Below are 17,500 nucleotides of genomic sequence, written 5' to 3'. Positions count from 1 at the left end.
GATGAACAACCGGCCATCTTCAACTGGAGGGAACGGCACGAAGGACAAAATAAAAGAGAAACTCGTGCCTCATTCACATCATTCACACCATGAACGGTCCCACTGCTGGAACACTTTTCTGTCTCATTCCAGCAGGTGGAACAATTGCTTGGTTTGGCATAAAATTCCCATCATTTCATCATCATGCTCCAAGGTCGAGATAACACCGAGGAAGACAATGAGTGGACAATGAGTGGATATAGAAGGTCAATCTTGGTTTCATTTTAAGACTGAAGAGGTTTTTTTCGTCATTCAGAGTGAAGGCTCGTGAAAGAGAAAGAACGGAGAATGAATCAAGACACAACTGAACAAAAGGAACAGGGGAGAGAGAGAGAGAGAGAGAGAGAGAGAGAGAGAGAGAGAGAGAGAGAGAGAGAGAGAGAGAGAGAGAGAGAGAGAGAGAGAAGAGAGAAGCAGAGGGGAATAGAGAGAGGAAGAGGGGAGAAGAGAGAGAGAGAGGGGCAGAGGGTGGAGAGAGAGGCAGAGGGTGGAGAGAGAGAGAGAGAGAGAGAGAGAGAGAGAGAGAGAGAGAGAGAGAGAGAGAGAGAGAGAGAGAGAGAGAGAGAGAGAGAGAGAGAGAGAGAGAGAGATAGAGAAATATAAGGGGCACCAACACCAGGGTTCATTTGTTCATTCCATCTCACGTATCCACTATCATTTATCTTTTGACCCACAGCGGAATACCACAAGACCAAGACTGCAAGAATGAAATGACAGTGAATGAGGTCAAAATGGAAGATAATTTTATTTCCCATGAGGTACGTTTTTGATATTTTTTGATTATTTTACATCATTGATTTTTCAACAGATTTGGTACGTGATGAATGAGTGGTAGAATTACTGGTTCGAGTATGTAAATACCAATCATGACCAAAGGAAGGTGTTTGTGAATTCCTATTTTTACCCTCGCCAGAGGAGAGGACGTCGTGTTTGGGTTCGTTTTTCTGTTTGTCACGTGAAAAATATTTTTACCAAGTTTGTGGGTCTGCAGTATCTCTTTAGATGGAAATGTATGAGAGCAGTTCTCCATAAAGCTGTGGACGAAAGCTTTGTGTGTGGTCAGGAGCTCAGGTGGGCTGAGGAAGCACCTTGCACGACGGAGGATTCCCAGTTGGCGGCTGGTTTTGGAGGCCAGGTTCGAGATGTGGCTTTCCCCGGAAAGATCATGGCAGATAGTGAGATTCAGAAGCTTGAAGGAAAGGACTTCTTTCAGAGGATTGTTGAGAACGTAGATTGTGGGGGGGGGGGCGAGGGGGGGTTCGAAACGGTCATTTCGGATAGACATAGTGAGAGTGTGAAATGAAAACCAGCAAAAGAACAGGGCCCAGAACACCACCTTGAGGACCTACAGTCTGGACAGGAAGAGGGGATAAGAGAACTCTATTTAGGGCCATTCATTGGCTGTGACAAGAGAGGAAGTCTGTGAGCCATGTGTGGAGATGGCCTTGGATACCATGGGAAGATAGTTTGGTGAGCAGGGCAGGGTGCCAAACTGTGTCAAAAGCACGTGATATGTCTGGGGATATGGCTCGGATTTCCTGTCTGGCATTGAGGTCCTCCATCCATTGTTGGGAGAGCAGAAGCAGCATATCCAGGGTAGAGTGACCTGGTCTGAAACCAAATTGATGATCGGAAATCAAGCCATTGGAGAAGAGGAAGGATTTAACATCTGAAGCGAGGATGGATTCCATAACCTTGCTCATGATTGGGAGAAGGCTGATTGGTGTGTCATTGCAGGGATATGTTTTTGCACCTTTTCATGCAGTGTGGTAATGTTTGCTGATTTCCAAGCAGATGGCAGATGACCTTGAGCAAATGTGAGGGTGAATAGAACAGAGAGAGGGTGAGCAAGAGCAGAGGAGCAGGTTTTTCGGATACATGGGCTGATGACGTCTGGACCGGTTGCAGAATCTGAGTCAAAGTTTGAAAGCAAGCTCTCCACCTTGTCAGGAGAAAAGGACACACAGTCCAGGGACAGCTCACTGTGACTGGGTAAGGTGGGTACAGAAAGCGATGGGTTTGGAACACAAGATTTAGAAGCAAACACAGAGTTTCGGCATTCAGCCTTTATCACGTGCATTGTCAGCTGTGCAGCCTTTTGAGGTAAGGGAGGGGATGGAGGGGGAACATACACCAGAAACAGACTGAACCAGATGCCAACAGGATTTGGAGGAGGGAGACAGGTTTGAGTTCAGACTTGAGATTTAAAAGATGTTGTTTTCTGGCTCTCCTGAGGGTAGACACGCTTGTTACGAGCTTTGTGGAAGGAACCGAGATTGCCTTCAGTTGGATTAGCCTTCCATGAGGCGAAGCCATGTTGTTTCAGGACAACTGCCTTGCCACAAGCTTCAGAGTACCAAGGGTGGAAGGAAGGGTAGGACAACTGAAGACGAGATGGGATAAATCTGAGAGAGAGAGAGAGAGAGAGAGAGAGAGAGAGAGAGAGAGAGAGAGAGAGAGAGAGAGAGAGAGAGAGAGAGAGAGAGAGAGAGAGAGAGAGAGAGAGAGAGAGAGAGAGAGAGAGAGAGAGAGAGAGAGAGAGAGAGAGAGAGAGAGAGAGAGAGAGAGAGAGAGAGAGAGAGAGAGAGAGAATAAATCTGTTCATTTTGAGATCCTCGTGGAGGATCTTTAAGTCTTACACACGTTGTTGTTCTTCATCATCTTCTTGTGCACTTTTTTGTTTCACAGCCTACCGTTTTCATCGAAACTTCCCAAAACTTGGCGTATATATATAAAACTACCCTGTGCAGACAGTAACCATCGCAGATTTTGAAAATTCCTCCCAGAAAAAAAAGTTCTGACGTCAAAATATCTCCGCAAATGGAAATCGCTTAAAAATTATCGCCGAATGTAGGCAAGCTTTTTGAATGCTGTTTGCGAGAATCGAACAGGGCATTAGCAGAGATGAGTTACCACACATATGATACATCACTATGACGTCCTCTCACTTTTTTATGACGTCATTCCTATTTTTTGACTTTTTGTTTCACAACCCAGAGTTTTCATCGGATCTTCGTGAAACTTGCCATGTACAGTATATGCGGAAAGCCCACGCGCAGCCAGTAACCATCTCCGATTTTGGAAATTCTTCCGAGAAAAAAAGTTGACGTCATAATATTGCCACTAATGGAAATTGCCAATACCATTATCTCCGAAACTAGGCAAGCTGATTGAATTTTGTTTGCAGGAATCAAGCCGGGCAATAGCACAGATAATTTATCGCAAACCTGCTACATCACAATGATGTCATATTCGTTTTTATGACGTCACCCTTAAGAGGATGAGGATCTTAGCTCATTTGAGCTGTGAGAGAGAGAGAGAGAGAGAGAGAGAGAGAGAGAGAGAGAGAGAGAGAGAGAGAGAGAGAGAGAGAGAGAGAGAGAGAGAGAGAGAGAGAGAGAGAGAGAGAGAGAGAGAGAGAGAGAGAGAGAGAGAGAGAGAGAGAGAGAGAGAGAGAGAGACAGACAGAGAGAGAGACAGACAGACAGACAGAGAGAGAGAGAGAGAGAGAGAGAGAGAGAGAGAGAGAGAGAGAGAGAGAGAGAGAGAGAGAGAGAGAGAGAGAGATATTCTCAAAAAAAAATTCCCAGGACGAGTTGATGTCAGAGGAAGTGAAGATGGGAGACCAGTCTAGATTCTAGAAGCTTGATGGCTGCTTGAAGTCCCTGCCAGTCGGCCTGAGTGAAATGCTAGACTCCATGGTGCTGAGGAGGTTCTGTCGTAACAGCCAGAGAGATGTCTACTTTGACAAGCATCTGGTTAGATGAACCGATCGAAGTGGAGGGAGAACAGGAGATATTTTCATGGGTCTTGAGATAACGTTCAATATTGAGTTGAGTCTTGAGATAACGTTCAATATTGAGTTGAGTCTTGAGATAAAGTGGCTTTTGTAGTTGAAAGTGAGTCTGTTCATTTCACTTTTATATTTCGTGTATATTAATGATATTTATATATTTTTGAATCACGATTGACTGAAGATCTTCGGGACTTGCGTTTGAGCCCATCGTCTCATGAAATAACACCAGGTGGGTTGATTCAGCCTGTCTTCCTTCCGAGGTCAGCGAAATGAGGACCAGCTTACTGAAAACAGGGGCAATGCATCAGTGGCACCGCCACGCTCTCAGCATTGATGCAAGCAGCAGCCACAGGCTGCATATGAAATAATGACTCATATTGATGTAAGACCCAAGGTGGAGCTTGTACATAAATCACACGTGGGACAAAGAGGTGAGGATAATGCACTTTCAAATCGATTTACAAGAACGTTTGTAGATAATGAAAAGGGAGAAAAAGCAAATGGGATTCAAACCTGGCATTGCCGTATCATGAGCCTTGAGATCAGATGGGAATGTTGAAAAGGGCCAACCGTCTTTGATTTGCTTTTACTTTCGTTAGTTAGTTCGTTAGTTATTTACTTACTTACTGAATTTGCATTACTCAACCAAGTTGTTATGTCTTGCAACACTGATAGTAAATTTATCACCACCATTGCTTTCTCCAAGATTGTCATTACCCTTGGGATTCCAGGATGGAAGCTGGGATTTTGCTTTTGGTTCCGGATTCATCTGTGGTTTGGTGCATGTGTTGTGGTTCCTTGTTGGTGTGAAGGTGGATGCTTCAGCACCAGGGAATGTTCCATTCAGTCTTAAAGACTTGCAAGTGGAGATGAGTATATGACATCTGGTGGTGGCGGCGTGTACACACACACACACAGACACACACAGACACACACACACACACACACACACACACACACACACACACACACACACACACACACACACACACACACATCTTGGTTAACACACGCATGATTATGATTTCTACACATATTATACACATTATATCCACACATATTTGATTCGTGATCATACATATCTTATTCATGACATATTACACATATTCCACAGTGAACCCTGAAATGTGGTGGGTTTCAACCAATCGTGGGCAATCTACTATGTTCCGATTTTGTTATCGTGGGGTTTCTTTTCAAGCAATTATGGCTCTTGAGCTGAGATGAGTCATCATTTGCGGCTGGCACCTGGTGTGCAGTGGCGGATTAACGCACAGGTACGCAGGACCCGTGCCTTGGACCCCAAGATCAACGTGGGCCCGGAAAGAGGAGTGAGGGCCATGCAACCTATGCACTGCATGGAGCCCCAGATAACATGGGCCCACACAACCCATCACTGGGACCCGGGGGTGGGATCTCACTTTTCTGACAAATCACATCAACTTGTGAGTACATCAAGGGAATACTTCATCTCAAAGAAAGACAGCACTGTGATGGAATGAATCGATTGAAAATATTTTCCCTGATATTTAACTGGACAGGACTATTACAAAATTAGGGGATGAGTTGAGGTTTTTCGGGAAAGCAAAATGGAATAATAACGACGTTTAATGTCCACAAATACAAGAATAATCACAATATAATTTGTACAATTCCTCTTGTTAATACATATCAATATTGTTCAACAAATCCACACACACAAATCTCCTCATCCATGAGGAGATGACATGTGGATGTGGCGGCGTGTGTACACGCACAAACACGCGAACATAAATCTTCATTTACACGTGGACATGCACAATTGTGATTCACAGCTCTGTTAAGCGGTTCTGAAGAAGGTTTATTTAAATTGTTTTCTCAGTTAAACTAAGATAGTGACCAGACCACGTGACTGATGACATCATAAATTTAATTCTTGACTCACATCGTCGATCAGATGTCTGAAGTGTCAGATTTTGATTCAACTTCTGGCGTGAATACCACTTCACCGATGATGTCATGGTTATCACCTGATATACCCCATGGGGAGATGATGACATGTGACGAGTGAAAAAAATTTTTGTTGGATGGTTTTGGGGAAGAAGATGTCCAAATCTTTTCCTTTCATACATTATTACTGCCATAGCATGTGATGTATGACATCAGAGGTATCAATAAATTATTCTCCCTGGGGGTCCTTCGTTATCCTTCATTATTGGAAGCTCCAAGTCAATTCCAACCAATTTTAAGATCCAGTGAAGTAGCGAAAGTGACTGTACACCAGTTTTAATCGCTGTATGTTCTTGTGTGTAATCATTGAGTCCAAAGTTAAAAATATAAACGTGCTTCCAATAGAATTGGTTACTTGGGTCCGCAGAGCCACGTACTCGTTACTTGCTGTTAGAAATAGTGAGACTCAACTTTGTCGTCACTCACAGACACTCATCCACATGTTTGGAGGGGATGTTTTGATTGATGCTTGAAGGGACTCCCCTCTTGAACAACCTTTGCTGTCATACCTGCTTTGATTTTTGCCTCGTTGTCTGCCAGGATACGACGCAAAGAGAACAGATTCCCAGTGTTGTTTTTCACTCAGGGTACCCCCAATGTGTTTGCCGAGTCGATGGACACCATAACCTCTGCACCGATGTTGCCATGCACTACACCCAATGACACAACCTCCTGGTAATCCACTCTACATTTCTTACATGGTTTAGATTTTCGATTCATTTCACTTGATCAAGGGTGATAAATAAAATATTTAACTTTGATTAATCGGTCTCAGTGAAAGAATCCACCATGATAATGGACTTTCCAATGGAGTTTTGATATTGCTAAAAATGGAATACATTTGTGTTGGAGTATCCCTTGTGAAACAATGAGTATTCCTCGACATTAAGAGGAACCAAAGCAACGGTAACCTTAACCTTTCTTCCTTTTAATGCTTGGTGTGTTCAAGGTGTTAAATTCCACACTGAATACCTTGGAAGGAACCTTGAAACACAAAGAAAACCAGAACTTTGGGATTTCTCATCCTCTGCTTGGGAAAGGACACAAATAACCTGGAGAACCAAAAGAATCAGCACAGGGATGGGGTGTCTGGTTTTGTGTATGACAAGTGAGTATCAGTCTTGAATTTTTTTCTTGAGACAAGACTTGAGTCGCTGTTGAATGATACGTTTATACAGTAACTGAACTTGTCTGAAATATCTCGAATGTTCACTAAATTGATTGCCTTCATGTCTGTACATGGATTCTCATTTCAGGATTTACAAGTATTCACTGCTGGAGAGGAAACAATCGAATCTCCAGAGCTCGGTGTCCAAAGGAAGTGCTTGATAACTTTGTTTGATTTTTCACAATATTTTCACGGATAAATGATATCACCTCAACAGTGGAATCCATTTTTTAGCTCGTCTCCGATGAAGTCAGGAAGAGTTTTTAAAGTGAAGACGATGTCTGTCAGTCAGTCCCTTTAAATCCCCGAAACCCACTCCCCCCAAACTTCACCTAATGCAGCCCATCTACGCCAAACCGAAATTGGGAAACGAGCGTCTGTTCCACTTGGGACAATTCATTTTCGTATTTACCAATTAATATGAGTGATGGAAATAAAAGATCTTGAAAATGAAATTAAAGTCATGTCAAAACACTCAAGTTATACATCTAATATCCAGGCGTATTTATACTACAACTGACGTATGGTTGGCATTGTAATCGATGGCCGCATGTTTTACATTTGCTTGCAGAGATTGTTGAGGGACCGGTTTGTGGCACGGTGTTTTGAAATACGATGAGTCGTGCAAATCTGAATGAATGGAAGTGTTGCTTCATTTGATAGGCTTGATCTAAAAAATATCGGCCTCCCAACAATGGATGGAGGCCCTCAATGTCAGATATGAGATCACGGCAGTCTCTCTGGAAATATCTCATGCTTTTCATACTGTCTGGCATCCATCGAGTTGAGTCGAAGGGAGAAGCATTGCCATCCGTCCAGGTAAGGGGTTACACCCACTGGACACGACAATACTTTGCCTATGGCATCCAAGGTCAACACACTTGGCTTCCTGATTTCCTCTCCTCTCGTCGTCAACGTGTGGCTCTCAACAGATCCTTTAATCTCTTCTTGTCAAGGCTTGAGTGCTCCAAGGCAGTGTTCCTGGCCCCCATCTTATTCCAAATCTTCAAAAGTCATATCTCTGACTCTGGAAAATCCTCAAAACCCATTTGCTGACCCTCTCTTTAGACATTGACAAAATCACAAGATGGTCATACACTTGGAATGTGATTTTCATTCCTGACAAATATCATATTCTCACGATCTCTCTCCGAAAGTACTGTTTGGTAACTGCCTCCACCCCCCCCTCATCCACTTTCTTCAGAATCCTGTTGAGGAGGTTCAGTCACTGAAACTCCTGGCACTGGGCATCTTCCATGATTCTTCTTCTGCCTCCTTTCTGGTTTTGTACCCTCTGCTTTTTTGTATTTTTCCCCCAGAGCCCCCCCCCCAAGGTTTGTGCATGGCACACGGTCCATAAACAACCCCTTCTGTTGAGATGACCTAAATCCAGGATCACTGCTCACCTCCACTCATTCGTTCCTTTTTTTTTCACCACCTGTGGAACCATATTCCTCACTCAAGTCAATGTCATTCTTCCCTCCAGGTCTTCAAAACAGCTGCTCACCATCACTCCCCCCCCACCCCCAATCCAAAATCATGATCTTTTCTGCACCCATTCAACGACCCTAAACCCTCCCAAAAATTTTGTTCATGTATCCATCTTGTCCACCCTTTGCGCTCTCCCTTATCCCTCATCGTTGCCTGTATGTCTTGTATGTCCATATTGTCTCCATATAATTTCTCCCTCCGTGCTGTTGTTGGTGTTTCACCTTTATCCGACTTTTGTTTTAATAAAATGATACATTTAACGATGGGTAAGCAGCAGTCGAGAACATCACCTTTATGCACCACACCGTTGAACCTTTATTTAAAGTGAAGTCCGTCCTCCAGAAATGGAGGTTCTTGAACTATGATGACAGATGATTTGTGTCATTGAATTAATATAAAGCAAGCTGAATCGACACAAAATGTCAAAGCCCCGATTGTCCCATTGTTTTAATAATTTTTCTGAAGGAGTTGAAGGGCTGGCCCATATGTATGTATGACAAAAAGTGGCCACCAGTCTTCCAGTTGGTGACCATGTCTGAGAAATGGTTGGGGACACGTTCAAGTCACAAAATGGCCACCAGTCGGCCATCTTGGATCTGATCTCGAAATAAAATGACGTGCATACGTGAGCCATCATTCTTTATCTGTGTGACAAGTTTGAACAACATTGGTCATGAAAGCAAAGGGTTGTGAGGTCATGTTTTCTGGGATTCTCCCAAGATTAGGAAACAATATAGAAATGATGAGCAGAGCGACAGATGACAACCAATGGCTGGAAGGAAGGTTTTACATTTAAGAAGCAGTGGGAATCCATCCATCGGGACCACACTCTGTGCAGAGTGTTTGTGCTGCCTAAGCAGTCTCATTGGCTATTGGGCACAATCATGGACGGGTCGCCACTCCGATGCAGGATACCAGGATGCTAATACTCATTTTGCCGACATCGGAAGGATGACAGGCCGAGTTCACCCCACCTCGTATTAATTAAACAGCTGAGTGGGATTTGAATTCAGGACGCCCGGTTTCCAAGCCCATCGCCCAAACCATTAAGTCAACACCTGACATGAGTGGGAATCATTTCGGGGACAAAGGGAGTGTTTCCAGAATGATGGTCATATGTTAAATAGAAAGGGGGCAGCAAGGTTTGCAGTCGGAATTGAGAAAGGAATTCAGGCTTTTTTAGGTAAGCGGAGGGTGGGGAACGTCTTAAGGAATGAACGGATGATGCAATTGTGATGAGTAAGTACAGGCACGAAAATAGAATTTCAGGAAGGGAAAAGTGAAATATATTCTCCACCAATGCCAGAAGTTTAAATCATGAGATGGAAGACCTTGAAGCCAAAATAGATCGCGAGGTGTGCGATATAATTGCAGTGAGTGAGACATAGTTTCAGGAGAGTTACTGGAGGACAGGATTAGAAGGCTCCAAGGTGTATCGGTGTGATCGGAAGGAGAGAATAGGAGGAGGAGGAGTAGCAATCTGGGTAAAGGACAGCATTGTATCAAGAGAAAGGGGTGACATTAAGGAAGGAATAAATGTTGAGGATTCAATGTGGGTCGAGATTAGACATTGTCAATACAGGAAAATATCGAAGGATGGTTTTATAAAGCTCCGGGTGAGAAGGAAGAGTACGTGAATAACTCAGGAGGGCATGTGGTCAGGGAAGAGCATTGATTATGGGGGATTTTAACTTGCCAGGGATAGTTTGGGTGGAGGATCAGGGAAAGGGCAGAGTGGATGAGGATTTCCTCGTTTTCGTCCAGGATTGCTTTTTAACCCAGTTTTACGATAAGCCCACGAGTGGGAGTGCAGTGTTCGACCTCCTTTTAGTCATGAAGATACATTTTATCATTATGGATTTGTGGGTGATAAAATAAATAAATTGATGATGATTAAAACTTGATATTAAAATAAAATATATTAATCCTGAAATAAAATGTACTAAAATATGATATGATGTTTGAAGTATGAATCCATTTGGAATGAACATAATTATATTTCTCCTCTGTACAGAAAGATCACCTGTTTATTAAAAGTGTAAAGAGCTTGAACTTTGCCAGGAAGTTGAATATAAAGAAGAATTGCCTGTCATGTAAAGCTATGTAAATAATTTTCATAAAAGACACAAACAACTTGGAATGTGGATTTAAGAAAATGTCCAGATGTCTCCACGAAGCTCCAGTCGCTTCAAGATAATATATCTTCCCAGTTTTGGGAGAAGCAGACTAACTTTTTAACCGACATAGGATGGAAACCTGTTTTAATGGCTATTAGAATTGGTGTTTGACGTCATTCTGGCATTCTGTGTGATTAAAATGTCTGGATTTGAACATGTGTTCCAACCACTCAAGCAGGAGCTGTCAAAGAAAACTGAAGATCAGGTTCACCTGGAAATTGTCAAGACCGGGTGAACTGGTATCAGTGCCAGAAAATGATAAAAAAAACTGTCTTCCTGAAAATGATATAAAGACGAAGATTCTCCAATTGTATTGATATTTCTGGAATGTTTGTCTGTTCAGAAACTCCTATGTGCGCATAATAAATGTATTTTGTTTGTGAATAAATGTTCTGAAATTGTACTGACGTTGTGTAACTGTATCTACAGTAACGATCCCAATATGGTGGAGGAGGTGGAGGTCAGGGAGCATTTTGGAGCAAGTGACCATAACATTGTGTGTGCAAAGATTGTGTTCAGGGTTAGAGTTCAGGATAGTAGGATAAGGCTATTAGATTTCAGGAAGGCAAACTTTGAGGGGATGAGGAGAGAATTGGGTGATGTAGATTGGGATACTCTAACAACAGGACAATCATCATCAGAGAAAAGGAAAACCTTCAAGGAGCAAGAGGTGCAGAGTAAGTACATTGCAATGAGGTGTAAAGGGTGCACCTTCAAGGGTGCAGAGTAAGTACATTGCAATGAGGTGTAAAACTAGAAGAAGAAAGACACCAGGGTGGTTGAGTGGCGAGATGAGGAACAGCTATTAAGGAGTAGCAGAAGGCATTTATTTATTACGTTTAATATAACAGGACTGGAGTTAGATTTATATAATTATCGAAGTAACACAGAATGAGAAGGACATAGCTCAGAATATTAAGCACAATAGCAAGGCATTCTTTAATACATCAAGGGAAAAGAACAGGTTCGGACCAGTGTGGTCCCATTGAGGAATAGCACCGGGAGAGAGGTCAGTGATGAAAGTGAGATGGCAGGCTTATTAAACACGTATTTTTCTTCAACTTTAACACAAGAACAGTCAGAGAATTGCCAACATCTGAGAGTATCTATCGAGGAGGTGAGGAAGGACTTTTACCGAAGATCCAGGTTGGAGGGAAGGAAGTGAATGAAGAGCAAGGTAATCTCAGAGTCGATAAGGCTCCGGTCCAGATAATATGTACCTGAGATTATTGATGGAGGTTGCTGAGCAGGAAAGCAAAATGTTAAAGGATATTTTCAATCGTTCCCAGGAGTTTGGACAGGTCGCAAATGTAATGCCATTGTTTAAGAAAGGATCCATAGAAGAATGGGGAAACGATAGACTGGTTAGTTTGACTTAAGTTGTGGGGAAGGTGTTGGAGACATGAATTAATGATGAGATGAGGAACAATTTAAACAAATACAAACTAATTGAAGGTAATCAGCATGGGTTGACCAAAGGTAGTTCCTGTTTAACAAATATTTTAGAGTTCTATGAAGCAGTATCTGATTGGGTGGATGATGGAAACGCAGTGGACAAAGTATATGTGGACATGAAGAAGGCATTTGAGAAGGTACCACATCGGAGGCTGTTACCAAAGTGAGGGCTTGTGGAGTGGTTGGTCAGGTAGCGAATTGGATTGCAAACTGGCTTCGTGGTCGGAAGCAACGAGTGGCTGTGAGTGGGAGTATGTCTTGCTGGGAGGGTGTAAGTAGCGGGGTAGATCAGGGATCATTACTTGGACCATTATTATTCATTCTTTACATCAATGATTTGGACAATGGGGAAAGAGTAAGCTTTCCAAATCTGCAGATGATACAAAGATTAAAGGAGAGGTGGATAGCAGAGGGGGTGATGATCAGACACAGGAAAGTATTCATACTTGTCTGGATTGGGCAAAAGACTGGCAGATGTAATTTAACCTGAGCTTGTGTGAGGTGTTGGGGATGGGGAAGAACAATGAAAATAGAGATTACAGGATGCAAGGGGTAATTTTGTAGTGTGTCACACAGGAGAAGGATCTGGCGGTGGTAATAGATATGGGAGGGAAGAAGGCAGCACAGTGCCAGAGAGTTCTTGGGAAAGTAAATAGGGTTTGAGGTTGTATTCGGAGAGGGATCATTTATAAATCACAAGAGGTGGTGTTAACATTGCACAGGACTTTCGTGAGGGTCTCATCTGGAATATTTTGTGCAGGTTTGGTCACTACAACTCAGGAAGGACATCACTCTCATGGAGAGGGTTCAGAATAGGTCCAATAGATTGATTGCAGGCCGAGCTCGACTCAGCTTTGAGAAGAGGCTGAATGAGACAGGGCTTTCACCAAGAAAGGAGGCGGTTTCGAGGAGATATGATCGAGATGTTCAAGAAAATGAAAGGTATCGATAAAATAAGTGCAGATTATTTATTTAATGGAGAAGACAGTGGGTGGACCAGGGGCCATAGCCTGGGAGTAAAGAAGAGGAGAGTTAAGACGGTAGTAAGACAGGGGACTTTCACTCAGAGAGTAGTTAATGCTTGGAATGGTCTCCCTTGAAAGGTCGTGGCAGCAGAAACAGTCGATAAGTTTAAATTAGAATTAGATCGGTACCTTGGAAGTTATAGAGTTTCAGGGGTATGGGGATGTTGGTTTGACTTTTAGGTAGTTTGAGCATTGATGGGTGTTTGTGTGTATGTGTCCAGAGTGCTGTTGGTGGGGGTCTTGTCAAGGGGGGGGGGGGGAGGGAGGGAGGGTTGTGTGGTTGATGTTGTGGATTTTTAACGAATCCCATGCCTCCTCCCCCGAAAGAAAAAACAACAACATTATTTCATCAATTAAAAACATTTTTTTTTGCTTTTTCTTCCTTCGATCTTGTGTAGATAAATTAGTGTGGTGTTCGTGCAGGTATGATGGGCTGAATGGCCTCCACCTGTGTTGGATTTCCTTGTTTCAAGAGACCCCAACCCAGTATGTTGGGGGACACCGTCCGTGGAGTAGACCCCCATCGAAAGGACTTGGACCCCTGATTGAACAAAGTCCAACAGGGACGAATTAAGATTGTAAAATTAAAATAAAATAATTAATTCTCTCCAAGTGCTCAGGTGTGTTCATTTTCCAAGCAGGAAGCTGGCGCTCACCAAGCCGGCCGTTCCTTATGAACGGTTTCTCGCGAAGTGCTTGCTTGAGTGCTTAAGACACTTGGCGAGTTTTCCACAACAAACTCACCAACTGAACACACCCTGTAAAACTGGAGGTTTTTGGAAGTATGATGAAAGTGATTTGTGTAATACAGTGTTTAAATATATAATTATATTTTAATAAACGTTTAAAGAGGTTTAAATATACAATTATAGCGAACGCAGTGAGCTTCATCCTTTACGTGTGCACATGAGAGAATAGGAAACAACAACAACACAATACCCCTGACGATTTCGAATCCGTGTCGTTGCCTCTGACCCTTTTCCTTCCGGTTGTTTCTTGCTTCTGGTTTTTTTTTTGTTTCCGGTTTTGTCATGGGGAATGATACATGCCGGGAGACAAAGGAATCGTCGGAGACATGAAAGACCCAAATAATATCAGACATGGTGTATATTTCCTCCACTGATTTTAATAAAGATATCTCCCGCATCATCAAAAAATAATTTTTAATCGTGATTTACATTATTTGATCGCTGATCCCGAATCCAGGCCGAAGTAACCGCAAATTTCCTTTACAGTTGTGAACAAGTTATAGGTAAAGTCAAAAGCGAATGTAAGAAGAATTCTATGTTCAATCTAGTATTTTTTTAGATGAGATCCTGTTCTTGGCGGTGTAGTTGTCGTTGTGAAGGTAATGTTGAGGTTATATTAAATTTTTTAGATGAGATCCTGTTCTTGGCGGTGTAGTTGTCATTGTGAAGATAATGTTGAGGTAATATTTATTTTTTCATAGCAAAAAGACTGTTTAATTTGATATATATTTAAGAAGCGAATGTAAGAAGAATTCTCCGTTCGATTCTCGGCTTTGCGTATTCCATATTATTTTAATAAACGTTTAAAGAGGTTTGAATACATAATTATATTTTAATAAAGGTTTAAAGAGGTTTAAATACATAATTATATTTTAATAAACGTTTAAAGAGGTTTAAATATAAAATTACATTTTAATAAACGTTAATAGAGGTTTAAATATTTAATTATATTTTAATAAACGTTTGAAGAGGTTTAAATCTTCTTCTTCTTCTTCTTCTTCTTCCTCTTTCGGCTTGCTCCCGTTAGGGGTCGCCACAGCGGATAAACCGTCTCCATTTCGCTCTATCCTCCACATCTTCCATTGACACTCCAACCACCCGCATGTCCGCCCTCACCGTATCCATGAACCTCTTCTTTGGCCTTCCTCTTCTCCTCCTGCCTGGCGGCTCCATCTTCAACATCCTTCTCCCGATATACTCCGCTTCCCTCCTGTGCACATGTCCAAACCATCTCAATCTCGCCTCTCTCACTTTGTCTCCAAACCGTCCGACCTGCGCTGTCCCTCTAATATACTCATTCCTTATCCTATCCATCCTCGTCACTCCCAACGAGAATCGCAGCATCTTTAACTCTGCCACCTCCAGCTCCGCTTCCTGTCTTTTTGTTGGCGCCACCGCCTCCAAACCATACAACATAGCTGGTCTCACTACCGTCTTATATACTTTCCCCTTCACTCTTGCAGCTACCCTTCTGTCACAAATCACTCCTGCAACTCTTCTCCACCCACTCCATCCTGCCTGCACTCTCTTTTTCACTTCTCTCCCACACTCTCCGTTACTTTGGACAGTTGATCCCAAGTATTTAAACCAATCCACCTTCACCACCTCAACTCCTTGCAACCGCACCATACCACCACCCTCCCTCTCATTTACGCACATGTACTCCGTCTTACTCCGACTGACTATCATTCCCCTTCTCTCCAGTGTGTACCTCCACCGCTCGAGGCTCGCCTCAGCCTGCTCCCTACTCTCCCTACAGATCATGATGTCATCCGCGAACATCATAGTCCATGGGGACTTCAGTCTGATCTCGTCCGTCAACCTGTCCATCACCATTGCAAACAGGAAAGGGCTCAGAGTCGATCCTTGGTGCAATCCCACTTTTACCTGAAACCGGTCCGTCATTCCTACCGCACACCTCACCGCTGTCACACTGTCCTCATACATATCCTGCACGATCCTCACATACTTCTCCACCACTCCCGACTTCCTCATACAATGCCACAACTCCTCTCTTGGCACCCTATCATAAGCTTTCTCTAAATCCACAAACACACAATGTAACTCCTTCTGGCCTTCCCAAAACTTCTCCATCAACATTCTCAAAGCAAACATTGCATCACTGGTGCTCTTTCCTGGCATAAACCCCTATTGCTGCTCACAGATCGTCACCTCTCCTCTCAACCTACCTTCCACTACTCTTTCCCACAACTTCATGGTGTGGCTTAACCACTTTATCCCTCTGTAATTTCCACAGCTCTGCACATCACCCTTATTCTTGAAAATCGGAACCAGAACACTTAATCTCCACTTCTCCGGCATCGTCTTATCTCACTTTCCAAGACTTTATTAAACAATTTGGTTAACAACCCCACTGCCATCTCTCCTAAGCACTTCCATGCCTCCACTGGTATACCATCTGGGCCAACCGCCTTTCCACTTTTCATCTTATTCATAGCAGTCCTCACTTCATCCTTACAGATCCACCCCACTTCCAGATTCACTATCTCCACCTCTTCCAACCTTCTCTCTCTCTCATTTTCTTCATTCATCAGCTCCTCAAAGTACTCCATCCACCTTCTCAACACACTCTGCTCGCTCGTCAGCACATTCCCATTTGCGTCCTTTATCACCCTAACCTGCAGCACATCCTTCCCAACTCAGACCCTCTGTCTTGCCAATCGGTATAAATCCTTTTCCCCTTCTTTTGCATCCAACTTCTCATACAGCTCGTCATATGCCTTTTCCTTGGCTTTTGCCACCTCTCTTTTTGCCTTTCGCCGCCACTCCTTGTACTCCTGCCTACTTTCTTCATCTCTCTGACTATCCCACTTCTTTTTCGCCAACCCTTTCTTCCTTATACTTTCCTGTATTTCCTCATTCCACCACCAAGTCTCCTTATCTTCCTTCCTAAGTCCAGATGTCACACCAAGTACCTTCCGAGCTATCTCCCTCACAACTTCTGCTGTCGTTGCCCAATCATCCCACCCATCTTTACCACCATCCAACACCTGTCTCACCTCCTCCCTAAATTTCACGCAACAGTCTTCGTCCTTCAGCTTCCACCATCTGGTCCTTGGTACAGCCCTCACTTTCTTCCTCAACCTCACCTCTAAAGTCATCCTACAAACCACCAATCAATGCTGTCGAGCTCCACTCTACCCTGCCACCACCTTACAGTCACTAATCTCTTTCAGGTTACATCTCCTGCATAAGATGTAATCCACCTTGGTGCACTTTCCTCCACCCTTGTATGTCACCCTGTGTTCCTCCTTCTTCTTGAAATACGTATTTACCACTGCCATTTCCATTCTTTTTGCAAACTCTACCACCATTTGCCCTTCCACATTTCTCTTGTTGAGACCGTACCTCCCCATCACCTCCTCATCCTCTTTATTCCCTTCCTCAACATGTCCATTAAATCTGCTCCAATCACCACTCTTTCATCCTTGGATACACTCTCCACCACTTCATCTAATTCACTCCAGAAATCTTTTTTATACTCCATCTCACACCCCATATGTGGGGCATATGTACTGATGACATTCATCATCACCCCTTCAATTTCCAACTTCACACTCATCACTCGGTCAGACACTCTCCTCACCTCCAAT

The 17,500-nt window shown here is 43.1% G+C and overlaps 1 long non-coding RNA gene across 4 annotated transcripts in view; it reads left to right on the top strand.

Moving 5' to 3' along the window:
• LOC147007032 (uncharacterized) overlaps positions 1-7,449 on the top strand; it is a 14,531-nt gene extending 7,082 nt beyond the window's left edge. Inside the window, exons 5-9 of one of the 4 annotated variants that reach the window (XR_015054453.1) lie at positions 716-797; positions 4,065-4,266; positions 4,567-6,496; positions 6,771-6,929; positions 7,078-7,449. This is a non-coding gene — a long non-coding RNA (uncharacterized LOC147007032). Of the gene's footprint in view, positions 1-715; positions 798-4,064; positions 6,497-6,770; positions 6,930-7,077 lie in introns of all 4 variants that reach the window. The other 3 variants (XR_015054452.1, XR_015054454.1, XR_015054450.1) reach the window with 3 other exon arrangements.
• The last annotated feature ends 10,051 nt before the right edge of the window (positions 7,450-17,500 follow it).

This window comes from Eptatretus burgeri, unplaced genomic scaffold (assembly GCF_056783735.1).
Source record: "Eptatretus burgeri isolate ZD-2024b unplaced genomic scaffold, Ebu_testis_v1 Ebu_testis_scaffold_888, whole genome shotgun sequence".
In the NCBI taxonomy this organism is placed as follows: Eukaryota; Metazoa; Chordata; class Myxini; order Myxiniformes; family Myxinidae; genus Eptatretus; species Eptatretus burgeri.
This window is presented reverse-complemented; position numbering and strand designations above follow the sequence as displayed.